The following is an 8256-nucleotide window of genomic DNA, read 5'->3' as shown; positions in this document are numbered from 1 at the left end:
TGTTGTTGTTGTTGTTGTTGTTGTTGTTGTTGTTGTGTTATTTATTTATTTATTTATTTATTTATTTATTTAATTTCTTTTGGTATGGGAATTCTGTTGTGAAACACTTTGTAAAAATATATATTTATGATTATCATTATTTTTATTTTCTTCCTTAATTTTTGTAGATAAGACTTTGTAGAAAGGAATTTGTGGAAAGTTCAATCTTCCAGGACATTCTAATATACTTCTATTTTTTTTATTCATTAAGAGAAAAAGGTTATCAAAAGAAGTTCTTTCCTGCTTGGCTGATGTGTACTATTTAGATTATTGTTACTGTCATCTTGTGCAGGATTATTTTTTTCATTTATTGGTTTGTTTCTTTATTTTATTTTAGTCATTGCAATCAGCATGTTGTAATTTTTCTCCACAAACTTAAATAAATATCAGTTGTCGACCAGTTGCAACTGACACACTGGCTCCCCTTAGTGGTTACATTATACTACTGCAAAAGACACGCTTGTTTATCGCTTTACCATCACCAGTTGCTTGCAGTTGAACACCTGACACCAGATGAGTACCAGTTATAGTCTAATGATGAATTTACTTTTCACTAGATATAACATTCTACAAGATGAGAGTATACAAAACTTAAGATATGTAACAGTAAAAATGAATCAGGGTCAAATTAAACCACCAATACATGACAAAAAAAATTTCAATTCCACTGAAGTATAGGCCGGTGCCCTTTTTTCCCTTTTTTTTTTTTTTTGTTTTTACCTTGATTTTCAATCCCTACACATGTATTTTGTATGTTCTAATCTGTCAATGTATGGTCTCTCCTTCCCACAGATTTGCCAGGCGTGTATTATTTTCAACATTTTTTAATTTTCAAAATTAACTCAAACTTTTAACATAAAAATTAAATACAAGTCTAATTTTTGAAAAAACAAAAAGCGAAAGAAAATGAGAGAAACAGTGAAAGATCAAAAAATTTACTGTTTATAAGAATCACAAGAGAAAAATTTCTTGTAACTGAAAAAATCCTGCAAAAAGCATCATTTATCTTCTCAAGGGAACAAAATCACTGGGATTTTAGTGCAACAGTTATGAGAAAAAAATATTTTTCATCATATGATATCGTATAAAAAAAGATAGATGTCTTTTTTTTTGGCAACCAAAACAAAACAAAAACCAGCCGCTCACACAATGGAAGGCTGCAGCTGCAGATGGTTGTTATGAAACTGAGTACATCATTTCATTAAACTGAACCCACACTTTGTCGGCTGAGGAAGGAAGGCAACAGCAGCACTGGGTAATCAGGTGAGAGAGGAGGCGTGATAAGGCTGCAGTTTAACCAAGTCACCACAGCAAATAGAGAGCTAAGCACCCAGGAGTAGCAGAGTGGAAGATAGAGATTAGAGCTGAACCTCGGCGCTCAGCTGAAACTGTAAGAGGGAAATAGAGGGCTTTTTTTCACAAATTAGTTTCTCAATTCCTGCACATGCATAAGCTTTCACGCATGGATTAATATGCACAGGATTAAAAACACTCAAGAATTATGCAGCAACTTGTTTCAGTCAAAAAGCTCTTTCGATATTAACATTAAGAATCATCATCCAGCATTCATTTTTTAGCAGGACTGGCTGAACATAATGTAAGAGTGTTTTCTTTATGAATTAAATTGCTTTGGGAGGCGAGGTGCATCAGACCGATGATTTATAGTACGTCTGACTCAGGGGTCAGAAACATTTGGGAGGCTGTTACATTGAAGTCCTTAAAACTTGGCTTTAAATTTTCATTATCGAAACATTTGATTGAGTTTGAGCTTTAAAAACACAGCCAGCACACTCCATCTGTGTGGGTGTTGGCATGATCTGATTGACTATGAACAAGCAACCCTCTGCAATCAAGCCATTCACATTCATGTTGATGTTTGTAAAAGCACCTGAATGTGCGTCTTTCCAGCCCTTATAACTTATAATTCAAGGAGAAGAAGAGCATACATTAGAAAAATCATATAAGAATAACCTTAATAACCTTAAATAACTGTAACTCCTGTAACTTCTGCAGAAAATAGTATTTTCATGAAGAACCTTTTAAGAACTAAGTTGGAAAAATGATTTTCGGGGCCTTCAAAGAAATGTGAAGGACTCTTTTATTACTGAATCAATTTGGTAATAGTATGACTCACTCAGTGAACCTGCCGAGCTGCACATCTAGAGAAACATAAATGACTCTGTTGATGTTTTGTGCTTTTGAGATGAGTACAAATTCCAACATGAATCAAATCAAACTGTGGTGAAAATCTAACAGCTTCAAAGTATTAACTCCATTCATATATCACACACAAAGACATGAGTCCTTGTAATATCCTACATCTCACAGGGGAAGAAAATACCCCAAATTCAAATGTTTTCCTTTCATTTATCCAAACTGCACACTGCCTGGTTGTTACTTGCTGATGCTTTTGTTGTCAGAGACATTAGGGTGCAACAGCTTCCTGGTTACTTTGTTGTTTTTAGTTTTTGATCTGTATTGCATTTTGTGTTTTTTCCAAACTCCACAAGATTTTATTTTACCTTTGTAGCATTTAAAATGAAGCGCTTCTTGCAGAAAATCATGTCTCAGTCTTTTCATTCACATTCAGTCTATTTGTTGCTGAGATTTTGACATATTGAGAAAAAAACACACACATAATGGCCACTGGTGTGTTTTTGTGAGTGGGTGAGTAAGTGGATCTTGGGGGGGGGGCTTATTTTCACAAACTTGTATTTGACCTACATTCAAAGAATTTTTGTGTCAAACTCTTAAGTGCAGGTATAGAATTTAAAACCCAGCATCATTTGAACTCTTAGATGCTGATGTAGATCACAGGACAAATTAGCATCTCCAAAACTTATAGTTAAATATTCAGCAGGCCAGTCAAAGAAGTGAGCACACATGAATGATTCAATACGTGCTAACCTAATTTAGGGCCTAATCCATAATGAATGAAGTACACTGTTGATGGAGGAAACGGACCAAAAGTGGAGAAGATTTAGACACCAGTAGAAGGCAAGCTTTGAGAAGTGACAAACACAAACTCAGCATTATCGCAAATGTAGTCACTCTCAAGAAGCAAAACCAGAGAAATCTGCAGAAAAACTGCAAGAGCCGGTCATTTATTAGCAAGTCTGTGTGAGTGTGGAGTTATGAGAGTGTGCTGTGTTGTACAGTAACAGAGGGAGGGAAAGAGAGGAGACAGCACTGTAATCGAGAGGTGAGGAGTAATATCAAAGAGAGGAGACGAGTGAAGTCCTGGAGCAGCAGCCAACCGGTGCAAATCCCTGCGGAGGAGAAATTCACAAAGTGACAGCTTTCAATTACAACAGTATGAGGAAGTGTGTGTGTGTGTGTGTGTGTGTGTGTGTGTGTGTGTGTGTGTGTGTGTGTGTGTGTGTGTCCGTGTGCATGTGCATGTGCGTGTGTGCGTGTGTGTGTGTATGTGTGTGTGTGTGTGTGTGTGTGTGTGTGTGTGTGTGTGTGTGTGTGTGTGTGTGTGTGTGTGTGTGTGTGTGTGTGTGTGTGTGCCTACCTACCAGCACTTCTGGGCTTCGCTGACAGGTTGATGTCACAGCCTCTGAACTGAAAGGTAGTTGCTCGTGTGCACACAAACTTTTTCTCTCTCCCACACTCATGTATTGTACAGTTTCTCTTTTGTTTCCTCCTTTTTATCTGTTTCACATTTTCCCATGCTGGAATCCCAGGAGTCTGGGGTTGAAATGCTGTTGGACCTAAAACCAAAGGCAAGAAGCCAGACACTACACACTGAACCTGGTACATTGTGTGTAGGTGTGTGTGTGATCTGTGCCTATGAGTGTATGAGGGTTAGCTATGGATATAGATTGTGTTTTAGCGGCTTGTTCTTAGATGAAATGAAGCCAACAAAACACTTCACTTTTACAGCTTTCCATAAAGTTTGGGACCTGGCTGCGGAGACTTTGCCCTCGCTCAGCCTCAGGAGTATCTGTGAGGTCAGACTGATGGTGGGTGGTGAAGCCCAGCTCACAGTGGGTGCTCTGCTTCATCTGAAAGGTGTTGCGCACGGGCTATGGAGGTCAGGGCTCTGTGCAAGTTGTTTCTGAAAATCAAATTTTCATGGTACTGGCTGTGTGCAGGGGGGCATTGACATGTTGGTTCAGGAAGGACCTTCTTTTCTCAAACTGTGGGCACAAAATTGAAAGATCAGCTGTGTCAAGAATATCTCTATATGGTGTGGCATTAAAAAGTGCCCTGACTGGAACTAAAGCAAGAGACCTGTAAACAGCCCCAGACAAAATGTCCTTCCATCCATTACCTGTTCCTCATTCTGACTCACTGGGGGCTGGAGCAGATCAATGAAATCATTGGGTGAAAGGTGGAGTGCAGGTCGCTTGTTGGTCACAGGGGTGATTCAGAGAGACACACAAATTGCAGTCACGTTTCAAGGCAGAATAGACCTAAGAATCAACAAAACATGGGATTCAAGCCAAGAATCTTCTTGTATACCCACTGTATACCCACTTACTATGAGCCGCACAGTTTCCACTCTGGTACAATATTCCAATAAGCTTGTTTCATGTGATGTTCACATCAGGAAAAAAAGCCACGAAAAAGACTTAGTTTTCTTATTTCTCAAAAAAAAAAATAAAAAAAAAAATTTTTTACATTACTTCAGGTACTTATTGAAGAGATTACTTATATAATCTCTGAAGGGTGCCTCACTGTCTGAGCAGCTGTTGTACACTTATGTCTACTTTCCCCTTAAAAAGTTTGCACTTGACCTAATTTTTTGTTCATTGCTTGAAGTAGTCCCCAATAGAAATCTTTGATAGCAGCAAAAATCACATTTCTGATTATAAAACTTATGGCAGCACACCTGTTTTTTTACTGGAAGCTGGCATCAATGCGGTCTTCTTCTTTATAAACTTAGCACAAAAAGTAAGGGAGTTTGTTATAAGTTTGTTGTACCAAAGCTTCTTGAAAGTAGATTTTAAACCACTGGAAAATATGCTCCCCTGTAGATGGAGCCACAGTTGCAAAACTGTCTCTGCCAATGCCAAACAGCTCATAGAGCGTTTGGACTGACGTCACTATTTGAGCAGTTACCCGGATGTGCGGCTGCGTTGGAGGTACACGAACATAAATATTGAACGGACGGAGATAGAAGTGCGCGGTAAAATATGATTTTAAGATGTCTTATCCGATAACAAGTGTGGAAAAACGCACGGAGCACAGTAAAACAGTTTTTGAAGGACTCAGCCAGAAAGATTTTTAGAAAACTTTCGCCTAGTAAGTGGGAGCTCCCCGGGAGAGACCCATGCTGTACGAGGAGTTAGCGTCTTTATCATCTACCCAAAGGTATGAACACAAAGATGTTACTACTGTTATTTTCATGGAAGAGGGGGTCCACGGAATAAATGATGTTTTTTTGGAGCTCACTTTAAAAAAGCTCCTGAAAGACACTGAGTTTTTCTTATGTACTATTGTACTATTTATTGCTGTGAATACCTCTCAATCAAAGTTATACTCTATCAAAATGTGTTGACTTTTAGTAAAGTAGGATTTTCAGAGGTTATGGGCAGAGAACATGACCTACCTGACAGGAAATGCTGTGAACAGACTTGAATGTTGAGATTAATGACAGATTACTGCCTTTGAAATCCAAATGGAGCTTATAGCTAACCGCAATGTTCTCTGTTCTTTGGGCAATTGTTCGCACCCCTCACCCCGATCTGTGATCAATTTTGGTTGTCAAAAGCCTGTGAAATGTATTTTCTCTGTCTGACCATTTAGTGCAGCAAAAAACGTGGCAGTAGTTTACCATTTTTGTGCCAATAATCCTATATACCTGCAAGCTCAGTGCTGTTCTATTGTGAGAGTGCCTCCAACATGGTCGAGTTGTTTACGTAACGTGAAAACATTATTCTGCTTTTAAGTCTTGTCTGGTGTTTTCGTGCTTAGTTTATGATAGAAGTAAGAAAAAAGTTTTAAAAGGTGTCACAGTAACCAGAAAAGTCCTCCACCCCATTTATCCCCCAACTTCCCCAAAAAATACAGATATGTATACATCATGACACTGAGATCTTACACTATGCTGTCCGCCGACTTTGTAAAAACATCATAAACCTTAAAAAAATACATCCCATTTTAGAATTAGCCTTTAAATACCAAATGCCTTAAACACCAGAATAAGATTTGAATAGAGGCGTATTTTTGGAGTACAACTTCTCATTTAGCATGACCACAAGGTGGCAGTAGAACAGCAGTATTTTCTGCTGCAGCCTGATGAGTGACTCATCCAACCCCAGGAGCTGCAGCCTCTCAGACAGACAGAGAAGATAAAAACAACCAAACCTGCTGTATTGACCTCAGTCTCTGGGCTGTAGCTCATCCACTAACCTTTTTCTGCGAGAAAAAACACTCTGTGGCTGCACAAGCATCAAGATTTCCTGGTTAAATACAAACAGAGAAGATCATGGGATGCAGCATCTTCAATAGAGGAGACATAGAGGTCTGACATGCTGTCACGCTCTAAACCAGGCCAGCAGTCTGCAGCTTTGTTCAGACCTTTTTCCAACATGCCCTTTTCTTAAACCTTGCATCAAAGAAATCAATGATCTGATTTTGACTCAGTGGTTGTAAAGTGCTCTGGCCAAGCCAAGCAATCCTTTTCTAAATCTGACAATTTAAAAGAAGGAAGAGGCGCCTCTTAAGGATTTTGAACAAGCTCTCTTGCTGTGAGGTGGCTGGTGAGGCATCGTTATGTAAGACAGACACTCAAGGATGAGGCAGAGTTTTGTTGCTGAGGCGTTTTTTTAACTGTTCTGTACTTTGTAGCAGAAATAATTTCTCAGAATGAGTGTTGTTGCCTCTGAATGTGAGACAGCAAATGGAATTAATGGACAACTGCACTCGTTATGTAGCCGCTGAACGGGGATTTTCATGAATTTACAGCCAGGGTTAAAGGGCTCTTCTTCCTCTAACCACAGATTTCCTTTGAAACACACACACACACACACACACACACACACACACACACACACACACACACACCATAATTTATTTGAAGGTTTTCAATGACTCTATTAACTCCATTAATTCACTGATGTCAGCTCATATCTGTGTATGCACAACTTTGGGATCTTCTCTGCAATGTGTGTGTGTGTGTGTGTGTGTGTGTGTGTGTGTGTGTGTGTGTGTGTGTGTGTGTGTGTGTGTGTGTGTGTGTGTGTGTGTGAGCGCTGTTTGGGAGCGTGGGTGGCCCCAAAGCTCTACAGGACAGCCAGGTGAAACGAGTGTGTGCTGTCCAAACCCTGCGGGGGCAAAGATAATCTGAGTTCCTGATGTTAATCTGAGTATTGAGCTTCTGAATGGGGGGGCTCTGCTGACACCTGATGGTGTGGAGGTCAAAGCTTTGTATGTGAGTGTGTGTGTGTGTGTGTGTGTATGTGTGAGTGATACTCCTCGTGCCCTTTTCAAATGTCACACAAGGGCCAACTCCTTCGGTGCGAGCTCAAAACGTGGAAATGTGTGTGTGCATGTGGAGCAATAATCTGCAGTATTAAAGCCTTCAAACGCAACATTTCTTCTGATGCTCTGTGTGTGTGTGTGTGTGCTGAGAGGAAAGTGCAGTTGTTTGTGCATGCTCTGTTTTGATGCGACTCCTTCTTGTGCATCCCATTCTCTATTCTCTTATTGCATCTTTAATAATAGTCATCCACAGCATACTGCAGCTCACAAACAAAGTCTTCAAAACAACATCTGCTTGCCACAAAATCCCAAAATCAATTTTCAGTTATTTTTCCAAGTGTTTTTTAGTTAGTTCTTAATTTATATTCATGAACGAACCTCCAGAAGTCTGAAAAAAAGAAAGCAAAGTGACATCCTAACAAGTAATGAGTCATGTTACAGTTAACTTGATTTTTATTGGTATTGTGGGGAAGAAGTTCCCCTGCCATGAAATAATTTGTTCTAAATGTATAAAACATTGTGAATCCAACATGAGCACTCTTCACACATCTCCATTTGTGTTTTCACTCAAATGTATTCCTCACCCATGTGATTAATGTGGGTGAAGACAAAAACGAGAGCTCCGTGGTGCTGGATCCCGGCTAGCAGTGTCCGCCTACAGTCTGTCAACAGACGGTCCTTTCTCTGCTCCTTACGGCAGAGGAAAAAAAAAAGAAACAATTAGCGGAGCCTTTAGTGTTTCCTGGAGAATAGTTGACCATCATTGCCAAAGGGAGATGGGAA

The sequence above is a fragment of the Halichoeres trimaculatus genome, unplaced genomic scaffold (genome assembly GCF_033239565.1).
Source record: "Halichoeres trimaculatus isolate MK-OKI-2021-1 unplaced genomic scaffold, fHalTri1.1 fHalTri1_scaffold_2, whole genome shotgun sequence".
NCBI classification, from domain to species: domain Eukaryota; kingdom Metazoa; phylum Chordata; class Actinopteri; order Labriformes; family Labridae; genus Halichoeres; species Halichoeres trimaculatus.
The sequence above is the reverse complement of the archived record's forward strand: the minus strand, read 5'-3'. Positions refer to the sequence as shown.